The sequence below is a fragment of the Mytilus trossulus genome, unplaced genomic scaffold (genome assembly GCF_036588685.1).
Source record: "Mytilus trossulus isolate FHL-02 unplaced genomic scaffold, PNRI_Mtr1.1.1.hap1 h1tg001017l__unscaffolded, whole genome shotgun sequence".
In the NCBI taxonomy this organism is placed as follows: Eukaryota; Metazoa; Mollusca; class Bivalvia; order Mytilida; family Mytilidae; genus Mytilus; species Mytilus trossulus.
The window spans coordinates 1-21,122 of NW_026963600.1; the positions used below are offsets into that span (position 1 = coordinate 1).

The 21,122-nt window shown below is 34.8% G+C and overlaps 18 non-coding genes across 18 annotated transcripts; all 18 read left to right on the forward strand.

Moving 5' to 3' along the window:
* The first annotated feature begins 1,030 nt into the window (after nt 1–1,030).
* Nucleotides 1,031–1,223, forward strand: LOC134703381 (U2 spliceosomal RNA). Its single transcript, XR_010104955.1, has one exon. It is a non-coding gene; the product is annotated as a U2 spliceosomal RNA (small nuclear RNA).
* A 976-nt stretch (nt 1,224–2,199) lies between these two features.
* On the forward strand, nt 2,200–2,392 carry LOC134703393 (U2 spliceosomal RNA). Its single transcript, XR_010104966.1, has one exon. It is a non-coding gene; the product is annotated as a U2 spliceosomal RNA (small nuclear RNA).
* Nucleotides 2,393–3,369: 977 nt separating this feature from the next.
* LOC134703398 (U2 spliceosomal RNA) lies at nt 3,370–3,562 on the forward strand. Its single transcript, XR_010104970.1, has one exon. It is a non-coding gene; the product is annotated as a U2 spliceosomal RNA (small nuclear RNA).
* Nucleotides 3,563–4,539: 977 nt separating this feature from the next.
* LOC134703399 (U2 spliceosomal RNA) lies at nt 4,540–4,732 on the forward strand. The gene has a single exon (XR_010104971.1). It is a non-coding gene; the product is annotated as a U2 spliceosomal RNA (small nuclear RNA).
* A 989-nt stretch (nt 4,733–5,721) lies between these two features.
* On the forward strand, nt 5,722–5,914 carry LOC134703400 (U2 spliceosomal RNA). The gene has a single exon (XR_010104972.1). It is a non-coding gene; the product is annotated as a U2 spliceosomal RNA (small nuclear RNA).
* Nucleotides 5,915–6,893: 979 nt separating this feature from the next.
* Nucleotides 6,894–7,086, forward strand: LOC134703382 (U2 spliceosomal RNA). The gene has a single exon (XR_010104956.1). It is a non-coding gene; the product is annotated as a U2 spliceosomal RNA (small nuclear RNA).
* A 977-nt stretch (nt 7,087–8,063) lies between these two features.
* On the forward strand, nt 8,064–8,256 carry LOC134703383 (U2 spliceosomal RNA). Its single transcript, XR_010104957.1, has one exon. It is a non-coding gene; the product is annotated as a U2 spliceosomal RNA (small nuclear RNA).
* Nucleotides 8,257–9,233: 977 nt separating this feature from the next.
* Nucleotides 9,234–9,426, forward strand: LOC134703385 (U2 spliceosomal RNA). Its single transcript, XR_010104958.1, has one exon. It is a non-coding gene; the product is annotated as a U2 spliceosomal RNA (small nuclear RNA).
* A 977-nt stretch (nt 9,427–10,403) lies between these two features.
* LOC134703386 (U2 spliceosomal RNA) lies at nt 10,404–10,596 on the forward strand. The gene has a single exon (XR_010104959.1). It is a non-coding gene; the product is annotated as a U2 spliceosomal RNA (small nuclear RNA).
* A 977-nt stretch (nt 10,597–11,573) lies between these two features.
* On the forward strand, nt 11,574–11,766 carry LOC134703387 (U2 spliceosomal RNA). Its single transcript, XR_010104960.1, has one exon. It is a non-coding gene; the product is annotated as a U2 spliceosomal RNA (small nuclear RNA).
* Nucleotides 11,767–12,743: 977 nt separating this feature from the next.
* Nucleotides 12,744–12,936, forward strand: LOC134703388 (U2 spliceosomal RNA). The gene has a single exon (XR_010104961.1). It is a non-coding gene; the product is annotated as a U2 spliceosomal RNA (small nuclear RNA).
* Nucleotides 12,937–13,916: 980 nt separating this feature from the next.
* Nucleotides 13,917–14,109, forward strand: LOC134703389 (U2 spliceosomal RNA). Its single transcript, XR_010104962.1, has one exon. It is a non-coding gene; the product is annotated as a U2 spliceosomal RNA (small nuclear RNA).
* A 977-nt stretch (nt 14,110–15,086) lies between these two features.
* On the forward strand, nt 15,087–15,279 carry LOC134703390 (U2 spliceosomal RNA). The gene has a single exon (XR_010104963.1). It is a non-coding gene; the product is annotated as a U2 spliceosomal RNA (small nuclear RNA).
* A 977-nt stretch (nt 15,280–16,256) lies between these two features.
* On the forward strand, nt 16,257–16,449 carry LOC134703391 (U2 spliceosomal RNA). Its single transcript, XR_010104964.1, has one exon. It is a non-coding gene; the product is annotated as a U2 spliceosomal RNA (small nuclear RNA).
* A 977-nt stretch (nt 16,450–17,426) lies between these two features.
* LOC134703392 (U2 spliceosomal RNA) lies at nt 17,427–17,619 on the forward strand. The gene has a single exon (XR_010104965.1). It is a non-coding gene; the product is annotated as a U2 spliceosomal RNA (small nuclear RNA).
* Nucleotides 17,620–18,596: 977 nt separating this feature from the next.
* On the forward strand, nt 18,597–18,789 carry LOC134703394 (U2 spliceosomal RNA). The gene has a single exon (XR_010104967.1). It is a non-coding gene; the product is annotated as a U2 spliceosomal RNA (small nuclear RNA).
* A 976-nt stretch (nt 18,790–19,765) lies between these two features.
* LOC134703396 (U2 spliceosomal RNA) lies at nt 19,766–19,958 on the forward strand. The gene has a single exon (XR_010104968.1). It is a non-coding gene; the product is annotated as a U2 spliceosomal RNA (small nuclear RNA).
* A 976-nt stretch (nt 19,959–20,934) lies between these two features.
* On the forward strand, nt 20,935–21,122 carry LOC134703397 (U2 spliceosomal RNA; the record flags this gene model as incomplete). Its single annotated transcript, XR_010104969.1, has 1 exon — nt 20,935–21,122. It is a non-coding gene; the product is annotated as a U2 spliceosomal RNA (small nuclear RNA).

Here is a 21,122-nt window from a genome sequence, read left to right on the forward strand (position 1 = left end):
CTTGCCACGAGTTGGCCTGGTATTGCAGTACCTCCAGGATCGGCTCACTCCCCATTTCGGGGAGAAAATTAAAATAGAAAAATAGCTCCTTCTATAGTCTGAGAAACAGCCCCAGTAAAATATTCTCTAATACTTTTTCTATATTATTTTATGTTATGTATTGTATAGTTTTACTCATTGTTGTAAATTAATTCTACTTCTCGCGCATGTAAAATAAATCGCATATTATTTTATTTGTTTATGTCTGTTCTCTGAAAAGTATTTTTTTCTTTTCTAATAATGTGATGGGTTTTTTTTTTTCTCTTTCTCTCTCTCGCTTGTATTCATAACAGCATATGTCAGTGTAATAATGTATTCTCGTTCCTTTAAAACAAACTCTATATAAATTTTTAGCGTTACGGAAAAACGCGGGGAAAAGAATTACGTCCCCTTCTACTGTTTCAATCATCGTTAATAGCGACGTCGCCTCAGAACGAGGGCAAACGATGGAAACTACAGTCGGCCGGTAAGTTTTTTCCTCCTTTTAAAATTAATTTAAACATAGCTGTACCGGTTAATTCCTTTAAAAAATAGAACAGATGAACTGTTTGTGTGTTTTTTATTTAAACGACAGAGTGAAAAGTCCGTGCTGATTGTGAAAAAGCGTTGAATTTATTTTGTGATCAATGAAATTTTCAAGGCTTTGAAATCTGCGTTCGTCGGACATAGAATGAATTAAAATTGTCATGTTGTTTTGTTCGATTAAGATTAAATACGAATACGTATACGTATGACATACGTTTAAAAATGCATTCTCCCTTTTATTGCGACTTGCCGTATTTCACAAGCCGCTTTTTTTATTTTCACACCAGTTTTGTCATGCAGAAATCGTTTCATGCTGTTGGGTAATTAAAGCAAAGCAAGATCTCGTGTTTCGTGTGCTTTTTGTATATACATTTGCAAAATTTGTGTAGCTTGTTTTAAAATTAAAACACCGTGTCTGAGTAAGACATAGGATTTATAGGCTTTGGAAACTCGGAAACATTTGAGTATCGCTTCTCGGCCTTTTGGCTAAGATCAAAGTGTAGTATCTGTTCTTATCAGCTTAATATCTGATACGTACCCCATGTGGGTACTTCGATATTAAACTGATTTTTGCAACTAGGTGAGATGTTAGGTGCTTGCACCGCTCTTGCCACGAGTTGGCCTGGTATTGCAGTACCTCCAGGATCGGCTCACTCCCCATTTCGGGGAGAAAATTAAAATAGAAAAATAGCTCCTTCTATAGTCTGAGAAACAGCCCCAGTAAAATATTCTCTAATACTTTTTCTATATTATTTTATGTTATGTATTGTATAGTTTTACTCATTGTTGTAAATTAATTCTACTTCTCGCGCATGTAAAATAAATCGCATATTATTTTATTTGTTTATGTCTGTTCTCTGAAAAGTATTTTTTTCTTTTCTAATAATGTGATGGGTTTTTTTTTTTCTCTTTCTCTCTCTCGCTTGTATTCATAACAGCATATGTCAGTGTAATAATGTATTCTCGTTCCTTTAAAACAAACTCTATATAAATTTTTAGCGTTACGGAAAAACGCGGGGAAAAGAATTACGTCCCCTTCTACTGTTTCAATCATCGTTAATAGCGACGTCGCCTCAGAACGAGGGCAAACGATGGAAACTACAGTCGGCCGGTAAGTTTTTTCCTCCTTTTAAAATTAATTTAAACATAGCTGTACCGGTTAATTCCTTTAAAAAATAGAACAGATGAACTGTTTGTGTGTTTTTTATTTAAACGACAGAGTGAAAAGTCCGTGCTGATTGTGAAAAAGCGTTGAATTTATTTTGTGATCAATGAAATTTTCAAGGCTTTGAAATCTGCGTTCGTCGGACATAGAATGAATTAAAATTGTCATGTTGTTTTGTTCGATTAAGATTAAATACGAATACGTATACGTATGACATACGTTTAAAAATGCATTCTCCCTTTTATTGCGACTTGCCGTATTTCACAAGCCGCTTTTTTTATTTTCACACCAGTTTTGTCATGCAGAAATCGTTTCATGCTGTTGGGTAATTAAAGCAAAGCAAGATCTCGTGTTTCGTGTGCTTTTTGTATATACATTTGCAAAATTTGTGTAGCTTGTTTTAAAATTAAAACACCGTGTCTGAGTAAGACATAGGATTTATAGGCTTTGGAAACTCGGAAACATTGAGTATCGCTTCTCGGCCTTTTGGCTAAGATCAAAGTGTAGTATCTGTTCTTATCAGCTTAATATCTGATACGTACCCCATGTGGGTACTTCGATATTAAACTGATTTTTGCAACTAGGTGAGATGTTAGGTGCTTGCACCGCTCTTGCCACGAGTTGGCCTGGTATTGCAGTACCTCCAGGATCGGCTCACTCCCCATTTCGGGGAGAAAATTAAAATAGAAAAATAGCTCCTTCTATAGTCTGAGAAACAGCCCCAGTAAAATATTCTCTAATACTTTTTCTATATTATTTTATGTTATGTATTGTATAGTTTTACTCATTGTTGTAAATTAATTCTACTTCTCGCGCATGTAAAATAAATCGCATATTATTTTATTTGTTTATGTCTGTTCTCTGAAAAGTATTTTTTTCTTTTCTAATAATGTGATGGGTTTTTTTTTTTCTCTTTCTCTCTCTCGCTTGTATTCATAACAGCATATGTCAGTGTAATAATGTATTCTCGTTCCTTTAAAACAAACTCTATATAAATTTTTAGCGTTACGGAAAAACGCGGGGAAAAGAATTACGTCCCCTTCTACTGTTTCAATCATCGTTAATAGCGACGTCGCCTCAGAACGAGGGCAAACGATGGAAACTACAGTCGGCCGGTAAGTTTTTTCCTCCTTTTAAAATTAATTTAAACATAGCTGTACCGGTTAATTCCTTTAAAAAATAGAACAGATGAACTGTTTGTGTGTTTTTTATTTAAACGACAGAGTGAAAAGTCCGTGCTGATTGTGAAAAAGCGTTGAATTTATTTTGTGATCAATGAAATTTTCAAGGCTTTGAAATCTGCGTTCGTCGGACATAGAATGAATTAAAATTGTCATGTTGTTTTGTTCGATTAAGATTAAATACGAATACGTATACGTATGACATACGTTTAAAAATGCATTCTCCCTTTTATTGCGACTTGCCGTATTTCACAAGCCGCTTTTTTTATTTTCACACCAGTTTTGTCATGCAGAAATCGTTTCATGCTGTTGGGTAATTAAAGCAAAGCAAGATCTCGTGTTTCGTGTGCTTTTTGTATATACATTTGCAAAATTTGTGTAGCTTGTTTTAAAATTAAAACACCGTGTCTGAGTAAGACATAGGATTTATAGGCTTTGGAAACTCGGAAACATTTGAGTATCGCTTCTCGGCCTTTTGGCTAAGATCAAAGTGTAGTATCTGTTCTTATCAGCTTAATATCTGATACGTACCCCATGTGGGTACTTCGATATTAAACTGATTTTTGCAACTAGGTGAGATGTTAGGTGCTTGCACCGCTCTTGCCACGAGTTGGCCTGGTATTGCAGTACCTCCAGGATCGGCTCACTCCCCATTTCGGGGAGAAAATTAAAATAGAAAAATAGCTCCTTCTATAGTCTGAGAAACAGCCCCAGTAAAATATTCTCTAATACTTTTTCTATATTATTTTATGTTATGTATTGTATAGTTTTACTCATTGTTGTAAATTAATTCTACTTCTCGCGCATGTAAAATAAATCGCATATTATTTTATTTGTTTATGTCTGTTCTCTGAAAAGTATTTTTTTCTTTTCTAATAATGTGATGGGTTTTTTTTTTTCTCTTTCTCTCTCTCGCTTGTATTCATAACAGCATATGTCAGTGTAATAATGTATTCTCGTTCCTTTAAAACAAACTCTATATAAATTTTTAGCGTTACGGAAAAACGCGGGGAAAAGAATTACGTCCCCTTCTACTGTTTCAATCATCGTTAATAGCGACGTCGCCTCAGAACGAGGGCAAACGATGGAAACTACAGTCGGCCGGTAAGTTTTTTCCTCCTTTTAAAATTAATTTAAACATAGCTGTACCGGTTAATTCCTTTAAAAAATAGAACAGATGAACTGTTTGTGTGTTTTTTATTTAAACGACAGAGTGAAAAGTCCGTGCTGATTGTGAAAAAGCGTTGAATTTATTTTGTGATCAATGAAATTTTCAAGGCTTTGAAATCTGCGTTCGTCGGACATAGAATGAATTAAAATTGTCATGTTGTTTTGTTCGATTAAGATTAAATACGAATACGTATACGTATGACATACGTTTAAAAATGCATTCTCCCTTTTATTGCGACTTGCCGTATTTCACAAGCCGCTTTTTTTATTTTCACACCAGTTTTGTCATGCAGAAATCGTTTCATGCTGTTGGGTAATTAAAGCAAAGCAAGATCTCGTGTTTCGTGTGCTTTTTGTATATACATTTGCAAAATTTGTGTAGCTTGTTTTAAAATTAAAACACCGTGTCTGAGTAAGACATAGGATTTATAGGCTTTGGAAACTCGGAAACATTTGAGTATCGCTTCTCGGCCTTTTGGCTAAGATCAAAGTGTAGTATCTGTTCTTATCAGCTTAATATCTGATACGTACCCCATGTGGGTACTTCGATATTAAACTGATTTTTGCAACTAGGTGAGATGTTAGGTGCTTGCACCGCTCTTGCCACGAGTTGGCCTGGTATTGCAGTACCTCCAGGATCGGCTCACTCCCCATTTCGGGGAGAAAATTAAAATAGAAAAATAGCTCCTTCTATAGTCTGAGAAACAGCCCCAGTAAAATATTCTCTAATACTTTTTCTATATTATTTTATGTTATGTATTGTATAGTTTTACTCATTGTTGTAAATTAATTCTACTTCTCGCGCATGTAAAATAAATCGCATATTATTTTATTTGTTTATGTCTGTTCTCTGAAAAGTATTTTTTTCTTTTCTAATAATGTGATGGGTTTTTTTTTTTCTCTTTCTCTCTCTCGCTTGTATTCATAACAGCATATGTCAGTGTAATAATGTATTCTCGTTCCTTTAAAACAAACTCTATATAAATTTTTAGCGTTACGGAAAAACGCGGGGAAAAGAATTACGTCCCCTTCTACTGTTTCAATCATCGTTAATAGCGACGTCGCCTCAGAACGAGGGCAAACGATGGAAACTACAGTCGGCCGGTAAGTTTTTTCCTCCTTTTAAAATTAATTTAAACATAGCTGTACCGGTTAATTCCTTTAAAAAATAGAACAGATGAACTGTTTGTGTGTTTTTTATTTAAACGACAGAGTGAAAAGTCCGTGCTGATTGTGAAAAAGCGTTGAATTTATTTTGTGATCAATGAAATTTTCAAGGCTTTGAAATCTGCGTTCGTCGGACATAGAATGAATTAAAATTGTCATGTTGTTTTGTTCGATTAAGATTAAATACGAATACGTATACGTATGACATACGTTTAAAAATGCATTCTCCCTTTTATTGCGACTTGCCGTATTTCACAAGCCGCTTTTTTTATTTTCACACCAGTTTTGTCATGCAGAAATCGTTTCATGCTGTTGGGTAAGCTGTTGGGTAATTAAAGCAAAGCAAGATCTCGTGTTTCGTGTGCTTTTTGTATATACATTTGCAAAATTTGTGTAGCTTGTTTTAAAATTAAAACACCGTGTCTGAGTAAGACATAGGATTTATAGGCTTTGGAAACTCGGAAACATTTGAGTATCGCTTCTCGGCCTTTTGGCTAAGATCAAAGTGTAGTATCTGTTCTTATCAGCTTAATATCTGATACGTACCCCATGTGGGTACTTCGATATTAAACTGATTTTTGCAACTAGGTGAGATGTTAGGTGCTTGCACCGCTCTTGCCACGAGTTGGCCTGGTATTGCAGTACCTCCAGGATCGGCTCACTCCCCATTTCGGGGAGAAAATTAAAATAGAAAAATAGCTCCTTCTATAGTCTGAGAAACAGCCCCAGTAAAATATTCTCTAATACTTTTTCTATATTATTTTATGTTATGTATTGTATAGTTTTACTCATTGTTGTAAATTAATTCTACTTCTCGCGCATGTAAAATAAATCGCATATTATTTTATTTGTTTATGTCTGTTCTCTGAAAAGTATTTTTTTCTTTTCTAATAATGTGATGGGTTTTTTTTTTTCTCTTTCTCTCTCTCTCGCTTGTATTCATAACAGCATATGTCAGTGTAATAATGTATTCTCGTTCCTTTAAAACAAACTCTATATAAATTTTTAGCGTTACGGAAAAACGCGGGGAAAAGAATTACGTCCCCTTCTACTGTTTCAATCATCGTTAATAGCGACGTCGCCTCAGAACGAGGGCAAACGATGGAAACTACAGTCGGCCGGTAAGTTTTTTCCTCCTTTTAAAATTAATTTAAACATAGCTGTACCGGTTAATTCCTTTAAAAAATAGAACAGATGAACTGTTTGTGTGTTTTTTATTTAAACGACAGAGTGAAAAGTCCGTGCTGATTGTGAAAAAGCGTTGAATTTATTTTGTGATCAATGAAATTTTCAAGGCTTTGAAATCTGCGTTCGTCGGACATAGAATGAATTAAAATTGTCATGTTGTTTTGTTCGATTAAGATTAAATACGAATACGTATACGTATGACATACGTTTAAAAATGCATTCTCCCTTTTATTGCGACTTGCCGTATTTCACAAGCCGCTTTTTTTATTTTCACACCAGTTTTGTCATGCAGAAATCGTTTCATGCTGTTGGGTAATTAAAGCAAAGCAAGATCTCGTGTTTCGTGTGCTTTTTGTATATACATTTGCAAAATTTGTGTAGCTTGTTTTAAAATTAAAACACCGTGTCTGAGTAAGACATAGGATTTATAGGCTTTGGAAACTCGGAAACATTTGAGTATCGCTTCTCGGCCTTTTGGCTAAGATCAAAGTGTAGTATCTGTTCTTATCAGCTTAATATCTGATACGTACCCCATGTGGGTACTTCGATATTAAACTGATTTTTGCAACTAGGTGAGATGTTAGGTGCTTGCACCGCTCTTGCCACGAGTTGGCCTGGTATTGCAGTACCTCCAGGATCGGCTCACTCCCCATTTCGGGGAGAAAATTAAAATAGAAAAATAGCTCCTTCTATAGTCTGAGAAACAGCCCCAGTAAAATATTCTCTAATACTTTTTCTATATTATTTTATGTTATGTATTGTATAGTTTTACTCATTGTTGTAAATTAATTCTACTTCTCGCGCATGTAAAATAAATCGCATATTATTTTATTTGTTTATGTCTGTTCTCTGAAAAGTATTTTTTTCTTTTCTAATAATGTGATGGGTTTTTTTTTTTCTCTTTCTCTCTCTCGCTTGTATTCATAACAGCATATGTCAGTGTAATAATGTATTCTCGTTCCTTTAAAACAAACTCTATATAAATTTTTAGCGTTACGGAAAAACGCGGGGAAAAGAATTACGTCCCCTTCTACTGTTTCAATCATCGTTAATAGCGACGTCGCCTCAGAACGAGGGCAAACGATGGAAACTACAGTCGGCCGGTAAGTTTTTTCCTCCTTTTAAAATTAATTTAAACATAGCTGTACCGGTTAATTCCTTTAAAAAATAGAACAGATGAACTGTTTGTGTGTTTTTTATTTAAACGACAGAGTGAAAAGTCCGTGCTGATTGTGAAAAAGCGTTGAATTTATTTTGTGATCAATGAAATTTTCAAGGCTTTGAAATCTGCGTTCGTCGGACATAGAATGAATTAAAATTGTCATGTTGTTTTGTTCGATTAAGATTAAATACGAATACGTATACGTATGACATACGTTTAAAAATGCATTCTCCCTTTTATTGCGACTTGCCGTATTTCACAAGCCGCTTTTTTTATTTTCACACCAGTTTTGTCATGCAGAAATCGTTTCATGCTGTTGGGTAATTAAAGCAAAGCAAGATCTCGTGTTTCGTGTGCTTTTTGTATATACATTTGCAAAATTTGTGTAGCTTGTTTTAAAATTAAAACACCGTGTCTGAGTAAGACATAGGATTTATAGGCTTTGGAAACTCGGAAACATTTGAGTATCGCTTCTCGGCCTTTTGGCTAAGATCAAAGTGTAGTATCTGTTCTTATCAGCTTAATATCTGATACGTACCCCATGTGGGTACTTCGATATTAAACTGATTTTTGCAACTAGGTGAGATGTTAGGTGCTTGCACCGCTCTTGCCACGAGTTGGCCTGGTATTGCAGTACCTCCAGGATCGGCTCACTCCCCATTTCGGGGAGAAAATTAAAATAGAAAAATAGCTCCTTCTATAGTCTGAGAAACAGCCCCAGTAAAATATTCTCTAATACTTTTTCTATATTATTTTATGTTATGTATTGTATAGTTTTACTCATTGTTGTAAATTAATTCTACTTCTCGCGCATGTAAAATAAATCGCATATTATTTTATTTGTTTATGTCTGTTCTCTGAAAAGTATTTTTTTCTTTTCTAATAATGTGATGGGTTTTTTTTTTTCTCTTTCTCTCTCTCGCTTGTATTCATAACAGCATATGTCAGTGTAATAATGTATTCTCGTTCCTTTAAAACAAACTCTATATAAATTTTTAGCGTTACGGAAAAACGCGGGGAAAAGAATTACGTCCCCTTCTACTGTTTCAATCATCGTTAATAGCGACGTCGCCTCAGAACGAGGGCAAACGATGGAAACTACAGTCGGCCGGTAAGTTTTTTCCTCCTTTTAAAATTAATTTAAACATAGCTGTACCGGTTAATTCCTTTAAAAAATAGAACAGATGAACTGTTTGTGTGTTTTTTATTTAAACGACAGAGTGAAAAGTCCGTGCTGATTGTGAAAAAGCGTTGAATTTATTTTGTGATCAATGAAATTTTCAAGGCTTTGAAATCTGCGTTCGTCGGACATAGAATGAATTAAAATTGTCATGTTGTTTTGTTCGATTAAGATTAAATACGAATACGTATACGTATGACATACGTTTAAAAATGCATTCTCCCTTTTATTGCGACTTGCCGTATTTCACAAGCCGCTTTTTTTATTTTCACACCAGTTTTGTCATGCAGAAATCGTTTCATGCTGTTGGGTAATTAAAGCAAAGCAAGATCTCGTGTTTCGTGTGCTTTTTGTATATACATTTGCAAAATTTGTGTAGCTTGTTTTAAAATTAAAACACCGTGTCTGAGTAAGACATAGGATTTATAGGCTTTGGAAACTCGGAAACATTTGAGTATCGCTTCTCGGCCTTTTGGCTAAGATCAAAGTGTAGTATCTGTTCTTATCAGCTTAATATCTGATACGTACCCCATGTGGGTACTTCGATATTAAACTGATTTTTGCAACTAGGTGAGATGTTAGGTGCTTGCACCGCTCTTGCCACGAGTTGGCCTGGTATTGCAGTACCTCCAGGATCGGCTCACTCCCCATTTCGGGGAGAAAATTAAAATAGAAAAATAGCTCCTTCTATAGTCTGAGAAACAGCCCCAGTAAAATATTCTCTAATACTTTTTCTATATTATTTTATGTTATGTATTGTATAGTTTTACTCATTGTTGTAAATTAATTCTACTTCTCGCGCATGTAAAATAAATCGCATATTATTTTATTTGTTTATGTCTGTTCTCTGAAAAGTATTTTTTTCTTTTCTAATAATGTGATGGGTTTTTTTTTTTCTCTTTCTCTCTCTCGCTTGTATTCATAACAGCATATGTCAGTGTAATAATGTATTCTCGTTCCTTTAAAACAAACTCTATATAAATTTTTAGCGTTACGGAAAAACGCGGGGAAAAGAATTACGTCCCCTTCTACTGTTTCAATCATCGTTAATAGCGACGTCGCCTCAGAACGAGGGCAAACGATGGAAACTACAGTCGGCCGGTAAGTTTTTTCCTCCTTTTAAAATTAATTTAAACATAGCTGTACCGGTTAATTCCTTTAAAAAATAGAACAGATGAACTGTTTGTGTGTTTTTTATTTAAACGACAGAGTGAAAAGTCCGTGCTGATTGTGAAAAAGCGTTGAATTTATTTTGTGATCAATGAAATTTTCAAGGCTTTGAAATCTGCGTTCGTCGGACATAGAATGAATTAAAATTGTCATGTTGTTTTGTTCGATTAAGATTAAATACGAATACGTATACGTATGACATACGTTTAAAAATGCATTCTCCCTTTTATTGCGACTTGCCGTATTTCACAAGCCGCTTTTTTTATTTTCACACCAGTTTTGTCATGCAGAAATCGTTTCATGCTGTTGGGTAATTAAAGCAAAGCAAGATCTCGTGTTTCGTGTGCTTTTTGTATATACATTTGCAAAATTTGTGTAGCTTGTTTTAAAATTAAAACACCGTGTCTGAGTAAGACATAGGATTTATAGGCTTTGGAAACTCGGAAACATTTGAGTATCGCTTCTCGGCCTTTTGGCTAAGATCAAAGTGTAGTATCTGTTCTTATCAGCTTAATATCTGATACGTACCCCATGTGGGTACTTCGATATTAAACTGATTTTTGCAACTAGGTGAGATGTTAGGTGCTTGCACCGCTCTTGCCACGAGTTGGCCTGGTATTGCAGTACCTCCAGGATCGGCTCACTCCCCATTTCGGGGAGAAAATTAAAATAGAAAAATAGCTCCTTCTATAGTCTGAGAAACAGCCCCAGTAAAATATTCTCTAATACTTTTTCTATATTATTTTATGTTATGTATTGTATAGTTTTACTCATTGTTGTAAATTAATTCTACTTCTCGCGCATGTAAAATAAATCGCATATTATTTTATTTGTTTATGTCTGTTCTCTGAAAAGTATTTTTTTCTTTTCTAATAATGTGATGGGTTTTTTTTTTTCTCTTTCTCTCTCTCGCTTGTATTCATAACAGCATATGTCAGTGTAATAATGTATTCTCGTTCCTTTAAAACAAACTCTATATAAATTTTTAGCGTTACGGAAAAACGCGGGGAAAAGAATTACGTCCCCTTCTACTGTTTCAATCATCGTTAATAGCGACGTCGCCTCAGAACGAGGGCAAACGATGGAAACTACAGTCGGCCGGTAAGTTTTTTCCTCCTTTTAAAATTAATTTAAACATAGCTGTACCGGTTAATTCCTTTAAAAAATAGAACAGATGAACTGTTTGTGTGTTTTTTATTTAAACGACAGAGTGAAAAGTCCGTGCTGATTGTGAAAAAGCGTTGAATTTATTTTGTGATCAATGAAATTTTCAAGGCTTTGAAATCTGCGTTCGTCGGACATAGAATGAATTAAAATTGTCATGTTGTTTTGTTCGATTAAGATTAAATACGAATACGTATACGTATGACATACGTTTAAAAATGCATTCTCCCTTTTATTGCGACTTGCCGTATTTCACAAGCCGCTTTTTTTATTTTCACACCAGTTTTGTCATGCAGAAATCGTTTCATGCTGTTGGGTAATTAAAGCAAAGCAAGATCTCGTGTTTCGTGTGCTTTTTGTATATACATTTGCAAAATTTGTGTAGCTTGTTTTAAAATTAAAACACCGTGTCTGAGTAAGACATAGGATTTATAGGCTTTGGAAACTCGGAAACATTTGAGTATCGCTTCTCGGCCTTTTGGCTAAGATCAAAGTGTAGTATCTGTTCTTATCAGCTTAATATCTGATACGTACCCCATGTGGGTACTTCGATATTAAACTGATTTTTGCAACTAGGTGAGATGTTAGGTGCTTGCACCGCTCTTGCCACGAGTTGGCCTGGTATTGCAGTACCTCCAGGATCGGCTCACTCCCCATTTCGGGGAGAAAATTAAAATAGAAAAATAGCTCCTTCTATAGTCTGAGAAACAGCCCCAGTAAAATATTCTCTAATACTTTTTCTATATTATTTTATGTTATGTATTGTATAGTTTTACTCATTGTTGTAAATTAATTCTACTTCTCGCGCATGTAAAATAAATCGCATATTATTTTATTTGTTTATGTCTGTTCTCTGAAAAGTATTTTTTTCTTTTCTAATAATGTGATGGGTTTTTTTTTTTCTCTTTCTCTCTCTCGCTTGTATTCATAACAGCATATGTCAGTGTAATAATGTATTCTCGTTCCTTTAAAACAAACTCTATATAAATTTTTAGCGTTACGGAAAAACGCGGGGAAAAGAATTACGTCCCCTTCTACTGTTTCAATCATCGTTAATAGCGACGTCGCCTCAGAACGAGGGCAAACGATGGAAACTACAGTCGGCCGGTAAGTTTTTTCCTCCTTTTAAAATTAATTTAAACATAGCTGTACCGGTTAATTCCTTTAAAAAATAGAACAGATGAACTGTTTGTGTGTTTTTTATTTAAACGACAGAGTGAAAAGTCCGTGCTGATTGTGAAAAAGCGTTGAATTTATTTTGTGATCAATGAAATTTTCAAGGCTTTGAAATCTGCGTTCGTCGGACATAGAATGAATTAAAATTGTCATGTTGTTTTGTTCGATTAAGATTAAATACGAATACGTATACGTATGACATACGTTTAAAAATGCATTCTCCCTTTTATTGCGACTTGCCGTATTTCACAAGCCGCTTTTTTTATTTTCACACCAGTTTTGTCATGCAGAAATCGTTTCATGCTGTTGGGTAATTAAAGCAAAGCAAGATCTCGTGTTTCGTGTGCTTTTTGTATATACATTTGCAAAATTTGTGTAGCTTGTTTTAAAATTAAAACACCGTGTCTGAGTAAGACATAGGATTTATAGGCTTTGGAAACTCGGAAACATTTGAGTATCGCTTCTCGGCCTTTTGGCTAAGATCAAAGTGTAGTATCTGTTCTTATCAGCTTAATATCTGATACGTACCCCATGTGGGTACTTCGATATTAAACTGATTTTTGCAACTAGGTGAGATGTTAGGTGCTTGCACCGCTCTTGCCACGAGTTGGCCTGGTATTGCAGTACCTCCAGGATCGGCTCACTCCCCATTTCGGGGAGAAAATTAAAATAGAAAAATAGCTCCTTCTATAGTCTGAGAAACAGCCCCAGTAAAATATTCTCTAATACTTTTTCTATATTATTTTATGTTATGTATTGTATAGTTTTACTCATTGTTGTAAATTAATTCTACTTCTCGCGCATGTAAAATAAATCGCATATTATTTTATTTGTTTATGTCTGTTCTCTGAAAAGTATTTTTTTCTTTTCTAATAATGTGATGGGTTTTTTTTTTTCTCTTTCTCTCTCTCGCTTGTATTCATAACAGCATATGTCAGTGTAATAATGTATTCTCGTTCCTTTAAAACAAACTCTATATAAATTTTTAGCGTCGTTACGGAAAAACGCGGGGAAAAGAATTACGTCCCCTTCTACTGTTTCAATCATCGTTAATAGCGACGTCGCCTCAGAACGAGGGCAAACGATGGAAACTACAGTCGGCCGGTAAGTTTTTTCCTCCTTTTAAAATTAATTTAAACATAGCTGTACCGGTTAATTCCTTTAAAAAATAGAACAGATGAACTGTTTGTGTGTTTTTTATTTAAACGACAGAGTGAAAAGTCCGTGCTGATTGTGAAAAAGCGTTGAATTTATTTTGTGATCAATGAAATTTTCAAGGCTTTGAAATCTGCGTTCGTCGGACATAGAATGAATTAAAATTGTCATGTTGTTTTGTTCGATTAAGATTAAATACGAATACGTATACGTATGACATACGTTTAAAAATGCATTCTCCCTTTTATTGCGACTTGCCGTATTTCACAAGCCGCTTTTTTTATTTTCACACCAGTTTTGTCATGCAGAAATCGTTTCATGCTGTTGGGTAATTAAAGCAAAGCAAGATCTCGTGTTTCGTGTGCTTTTTGTATATACATTTGCAAAATTTGTGTAGCTTGTTTTAAAATTAAAACACCGTGTCTGAGTAAGACATAGGATTTATAGGCTTTGGAAACTCGGAAACATTTGAGTATCGCTTCTCGGCCTTTTGGCTAAGATCAAAGTGTAGTATCTGTTCTTATCAGCTTAATATCTGATACGTACCCCATGTGGGTACTTCGATATTAAACTGATTTTTGCAACTAGGTGAGATGTTAGGTGCTTGCACCGCTCTTGCCACGAGTTGGCCTGGTATTGCAGTACCTCCAGGATCGGCTCACTCCCCATTTCGGGGAGAAAATTAAAATAGAAAAATAGCTCCTTCTATAGTCTGAGAAACAGCCCCAGTAAAATATTCTCTAATACTTTTTCTATATTATTTTATGTTATGTATTGTATAGTTTTACTCATTGTTGTAAATTAATTCTACTTCTCGCGCATGTAAAATAAATCGCATATTATTTTATTTGTTTATGTCTGTTCTCTGAAAAGTATTTTTTTCTTTTCTAATAATGTGATGGGTTTTTTTTTTTCTCTTTCTCTCTCTCGCTTGTATTCATAACAGCATATGTCAGTGTAATAATGTATTCTCGTTCCTTTAAAACAAACTCTATATAAATTTTTAGCGTTACGGAAAAACGCGGGGAAAAGAATTACGTCCCCTTCTACTGTTTCAATCATCGTTAATAGCGACGTCGCCTCAGAACGAGGGCAAACGATGGAAACTACAGTCGGCCGGTAAGTTTTTTCCTCCTTTTAAAATTAATTTAAACATAGCTGTACCGGTTAATTCCTTTAAAAAATAGAACAGATGAACTGTTTGTGTGTTTTTTATTTAAACGACAGAGTGAAAAGTCCGTGCTGATTGTGAAAAAGCGTTGAATTTATTTTGTGATCAATGAAATTTTCAAGGCTTTGAAATCTGCGTTCGTCGGACATAGAATGAATTAAAATTGTCATGTTGTTTTGTTCGATTAAGATTAAATACGAATACGTATACGTATGACATACGTTTAAAAATGCATTCTCCCTTTTATTGCGACTTGCCGTATTTCACAAGCCGCTTTTTTTATTTTCACACCAGTTTTGTCATGCAGAAATCGTTTCATGCTGTTGGGTAATTAAAGCAAAGCAAGATCTCGTGTTTCGTGTGCTTTTTGTATATACATTTGCAAAATTTGTGTAGCTTGTTTTAAAATTAAAACACCGTGTCTGAGTAAGACATAGGATTTATAGGCTTTGGAAACTCGGAAACATTTGAGTATCGCTTCTCGGCCTTTTGGCTAAGATCAAAGTGTAGTATCTGTTCTTATCAGCTTAATATCTGATACGTACCCCATGTGGGTACTTCGATATTAAACTGATTTTTGCAACTAGGTGAGATGTTAGGTGCTTGCACCGCTCTTGCCACGAGTTGGCCTGGTATTGCAGTACCTCCAGGATCGGCTCACTCCCCATTTCGGGGAGAAAATTAAAATAGAAAAATAGCTCCTTCTATAGTCTGAGAAACAGCCCCAGTAAAATATTCTCTAATACTTTTTCTATATTATTTTATGTTATGTATTGTATAGTTTTACTCATTGTTGTAAATTAATTCTACTTCTCGCGCATGTAAAATAAATCGCATATTATTTTATTTGTTTATGTCTGTTCTCTGAAAAGTATTTTTTTCTTTTCTAATAATGTGATGGGTTTTTTTTTTTCTCTTTCTCTCTCTCGCTTGTATTCATAACAGCATATGTCAGTGTAATAATGTATTCTCGTTCCTTTAAAACAAACTCTATATAAATTTTTAGCGTTACGGAAAAACGCGGGGAAAAGAATTACGTCCCCTTCTACTGTTTCAATCATCGTTAATAGCGACGTCGCCTCAGAACGAGGGCAAACGATGGAAACTACAGTCGGCCGGTAAGTTTTTTCCTCCTTTTAAAATTAATTTAAACATAGCTGTACCGGTTAATTCCTTTAAAAAATAGAACAGATGAACTGTTTGTGTGTTTTTTATTTAAACGACAGAGTGAAAAGTCCGTGCTGATTGTGAAAAAGCGTTGAATTTATTTTGTGATCAATGAAATTTTCAAGGCTTTGAAATCTGCGTTCGTCGGACATAGAATGAATTAAAATTGTCATGTTGTTTTGTTCGATTAAGATTAAATACGAATACGTATACGTATGACATACGTTTAAAAATGCATTCTCCCTTTTATTGCGACTTGCCGTATTTCACAAGCCGCTTTTTTTATTTTCACACCAGTTTTGTCATGCAGAAATCGTTTCATGCTGTTGGGTAATTAAAGCAAAGCAAGATCTCGTGTTTCGTGTGCTTTTTGTATATACATTTGCAAAATTTGTGTAGCTTGTTTTAAAATTAAAACACCGTGTCTGAGTAAGACATAGGATTTATAGGCTTTGGAAACTCGGAAACATTTGAGTATCGCTTCTCGGCCTTTTGGCTAAGATCAAAGTGTAGTATCTGTTCTTATCAGCTTAATATCTGATACGTACCCCATGTGGGTACTTCGATATTAAACTGATTTTTGCAACTAGGTGAGATGTTAGGTGCTTGCACCGCTCTTGCCACGAGTTGGCCTGGTATTGCAGTACCTCCAGGATCGGCTCACTCCCCATTTCGGGGAGAAAATTAAAATAGAAAAATAGCTCCTTCTATAGTCTGAGAAACAGCCCCAGTAAAATATTCTCTAATACTTTTTCTATATTATTTTATGTTATGTATTGTATAGTTTTACTCATTGTTGTAAATTAATTCTACTTCTCGCGCATGTAAAATAAATCGCATATTATTTTATTTGTTTATGTCTGTTCTCTGAAAAGTATTTTTTTCTTTTCTAATAATGTGATGGGTTTTTTTTTTTCTCTTTCTCTCTCTCGCTTGTATTCATAACAGCATATGTCAGTGTAATAATGTATTCTCGTTCCTTTAAAACAAACTCTATATAAATTTTTAGCGTTACGGAAAAACGCGGGGAAAAGAATTACGTCCCCTTCTACTGTTTCAATCATCGTTAATAGCGACGTCGCCTCAGAACGAGGGCAAACGATGGAAACTACAGTCGGCCGGTAAGTTTTTTCCTCCTTTTAAAATTAATTTAAACATAGCTGTACCGGTTAATTCCTTTAAAAAATAGAACAGATGAACTGTTTGTGTGTTTTTTATTTAAACGACAGAGTGAAAAGTCCGTGCTGATTGTGAAAAAGCGTTGAATTTATTTTGTGATCAATGAAATTTTCAAGGCTTTGAAATCTGCGTTCGTCGGACATAGAATGAATTAAAATTGTCATGTTGTTTTGTTCGATTAAGATTAAATACGAATACGTATACGTATGACATACGTTTAAAAATGCATTCTCCCTTTTATTGCGACTTGCCGTATTTCACAAGCCGCTTTTTTTATTTTCACACCAGTTTTGTCATGCAGAAATCGTTTCATGCTGTTGGGTAATTAAAGCAAAGCAAGATCTCGTGTTTCGTGTGCTTTTTGTATATACATTTGCAAAATTTGTGTAGCTTGTTTTAAAATTAAAACACCGTGTCTGAGTAAGACATAGGATTTATAGGCTTTGGAAACTCGGAAACATTTGAGTATCGCTTCTCGGCCTTTTGGCTAAGATCAAAGTGTAGTATCTGTTCTTATCAGCTTAATATCTGATACGTACCCCATGTGGGTACTTCGATATTAAACTGATTTTTGCAACTAGGTGAGATGTTAGGTGCTTGCACCGCTCTTGCCACGAGTTGGCCTGGTATTGCAGTACCTCCAGGATCGGCTCACTCCCCATTTCGGGGAGAAAATTAAAATAGAAAAATAGCTCCTTCTATAGTCTGAGAAACAGCCCCAGTAAAATATTCTCTAATACTTTTTCTATATTATTTTATGTTATGTATTGTATAGTTTTACTCATTGTTGTAAATTAATTCTACTTCTCGCGCATGTAAAATAAATCGCATATTATTTTATTTGTTTATGTCTGTTCTCTGAAAAGTATTTTTTTCTTTTCTAATAATGTGATGGGTTTTTTTTTTTCTCTTTCTCTCTCTCGCTTGTATTCATAACAGCATATGTCAGTGTAATAATGTATTCTCGTTCCTTTAAAACAAACTCTATATAAATTTTTAGCGTTACGGAAAAACGCGGGGAAAAGAATTACGTCCCCTTCTACTGTTTCAATCATCGTTAATAGCGACGTCGCCTCAGAACGAGGGCAAACGATGGAAACTACAGTCGGCCGGTAAGTTTTTTCCTCCTTTTAAAATTAATTTAAACATAGCTGTACCGGTTAATTCCTTTAAAAAATAGAACAGATGAACTGTTTGTGTGTTTTTTATTTAAACGACAGAGTGAAAAGTCCGTGCTGATTGTGAAAAAGCGTTGAATTTATTTTGTGATCAATGAAATTTTCAAGGCTTTGAAATCTGCGTTCGTCGGACATAGAATGAATTAAAATTGTCATGTTGTTTTGTTCGATTAAGATTAAATACGAATACGTATACGTATGACATACGTTTAAAAATGCATTCTCCCTTTTATTGCGACTTGCCGTATTTCACAAGCCGCTTTTTTTATTTTCACACCAGTTTTGTCATGCAGAAATCGTTTCATGCTGTTGGGTAATTAAAGCAAAGCAAGATCTCGTGTTTCGTGTGCTTTTTGTATATACATTTGCAAAATTTGTGTAGCTTGTTTTAAAATTAAAACACCGTGTCTGAGTAAGACATAGGATTTATAGGCTTTGGAAACTCGGAAACATTTGAGTATCGCTTCTCGGCCTTTTGGCTAAGATCAAAGTGTAGTATCTGTTCTTATCAGCTTAATATCTGATACGTACCCCATGTGGGTACTTCGATATTAAACTGATTTTTGCAACTAGGTGAGATGTTAGGTGCTTGCACCGCTCTTGCCACGAGTTGGCCTGGTATTGCAGTACCTCCAGGATCGGCTCACTCCCCATTTCGGGGAGAAAATTAAAATAGAAAAATAGCTCCTTCTATAGTCTGAGAAACAGCCCCAGTAAAATATTCTCTAATACTTTTTCTATATTATTTTATGTTATGTATTGTATAGTTTTACTCATTGTTGTAAATTAATTCTACTTCTCGCGCATGTAAAATAAATCGCATATTATTTTATTTGTTTATGTCTGTTCTCTGAAAAGTATTTTTTTCTTTTCTAATAATGTGATGGGTTTTTTTTTTTCTCTTTCTCTCTCTCGCTTGTATTCATAACAGCATATGTCAGTGTAATAATGTATTCTCGTTCCTTTAAAACAAACTCTATATAAATTTTTAGCGTTACGGAAAAACGCGGGGAAAAGAATTACGTCCCCTTCTACTGTTTCAATCATCGTTAATAGCGACGTCGCCTCAGAACGAGGGCAAACGATGGAAACTACAGTCGGCCGGTAAGTTTTTTCCTCCTTTTAAAATTAATTTAAACATAGCTGTACCGGTTAATTCCTTTAAAAAATAGAACAGATGAACTGTTTGTGTGTTTTTTATTTAAACGACAGAGTGAAAAGTCCGTGCTGATTGTGAAAAAGCGTTGAATTTATTTTGTGATCAATGAAATTTTCAAGGCTTTGAAATCTGCGTTCGTCGGACATAGAATGAATTAAAATTGTCATGTTGTTTTGTTCGATTAAGATTAAATACGAATACGTATACGTATGACATACGTTTAAAAATGCATTCTCCCTTTTATTGCGACTTGCCGTATTTCACAAGCCGCTTTTTTATTTTCACACCAGTTTTGTCATGCAGAAATCGTTTCATGCTGTTGGGTAATTAAAGCAAAGCAAGATCTCGTGTTTCGTGTGCTTTTTGTATATACATTTGCAAAATTTGTGTAGCTTGTTTTAAAATTAAAACACCGTGTCTGAGTAAGACATAGGATTTATAGGCTTTGGAAACTCGGAAACATTTGAGTATCGCTTCTCGGCCTTTTGGCTAAGATCAAAGTGTAGTATCTGTTCTTATCAGCTTAATATCTGATACGTACCCCATGTGGGTACTTCGATATTAAACTGATTTTTGCAACTAGGTGAGATGTTAGGTGCTTGCACCGCTCTTGCCACGAGTTGGCCTGGTATTGCAGTACCTCCAGGATCGGCTCACTCCCCATTTCGGGGAGAAAATTAAAATAGAAAATAGCTCCTTCTATAGTCTGAGAAACAGCCCCAGTAAAATATTCTCTAATACTTTTTCTATATTATTTTATGTTATGTATTGTATAGTTTTACTCATTGTTGTAAATTAATTCTACTTCTCGCGCATGTAAAATAAATCGCATATTATTTTATTTGTTTATGTCTGTTCTCTGAAAAGTATTTTTTTCTTTTCTAATAATGTGATGGGTTTTTTTTTTTCTCTTTCTCTCTCTCGCTTGTATTCATAACAGCATATGTCAGTGTAATAATGTATTCTCGTTCCTTTAAAACAAACTCTATATAAATTTTTAGCGTTACGGAAAAACGCGGGGAAAAGAATTACGTCCCCTTCTACTGTTTCAATCATCGTTAATAGCGACGTCGCCTCAGAACGAGGGCAAACGATGGAAACTACAGTCGGCCGGTAAGTTTTTTCCTCCTTTTAAAATTAATTTAAACATAGCTGTACCGGTTAATTCCTTTAAAAAATAGAACAGATGAACTGTTTGTGTGTTTTTTATTTAAACGACAGAGTGAAAAGTCCGTGCTGATTGTGAAAAAGCGTTGAATTTATTTTGTGATCAATGAAATTTTCAAGGCTTTGAAATCTGCGTTCGTCGGACATAGAATGAATTAAAATTGTCATGTTGTTTTGTTCGATTAAGATTAAATACGAATACGTATACGTATGACATACGTTTAAAAATGCATTCTCCCTTTTATTGCGACTTGCCGTATTTCACAAGCCGCTTTTTTTATTTTCACACCAGTTTTGTCATGCAGAAATCGTTTCATGCTGTTGGGTAATTAAAGCAAAGCAAGATCTCGTGTTTCGTGTGCTTTTTGTATATACATTTGCAAAATTTGTGTAGCTTGTTTTAAAATTAAAACACCGTGTCTGAGTAAGACATAGGATTTATAGGCTTTGGAAACTCGGAAACATTTGAGTATCGCTTCTCGGCTTTTGGCTAAGATCAAAGTGTAGTATCTGTTCTTATCAGCTTAATATCTGATACGTACCCCATGTGGGTACTTCGATATTAAACTGATTTTTGCAACTAGGTGAGATGTTAGGTGCTTGCACCGCTCTTGCCACGAGTTGGCCTGGTATTGCAGTCACCTCCCAGAGTAATCGGC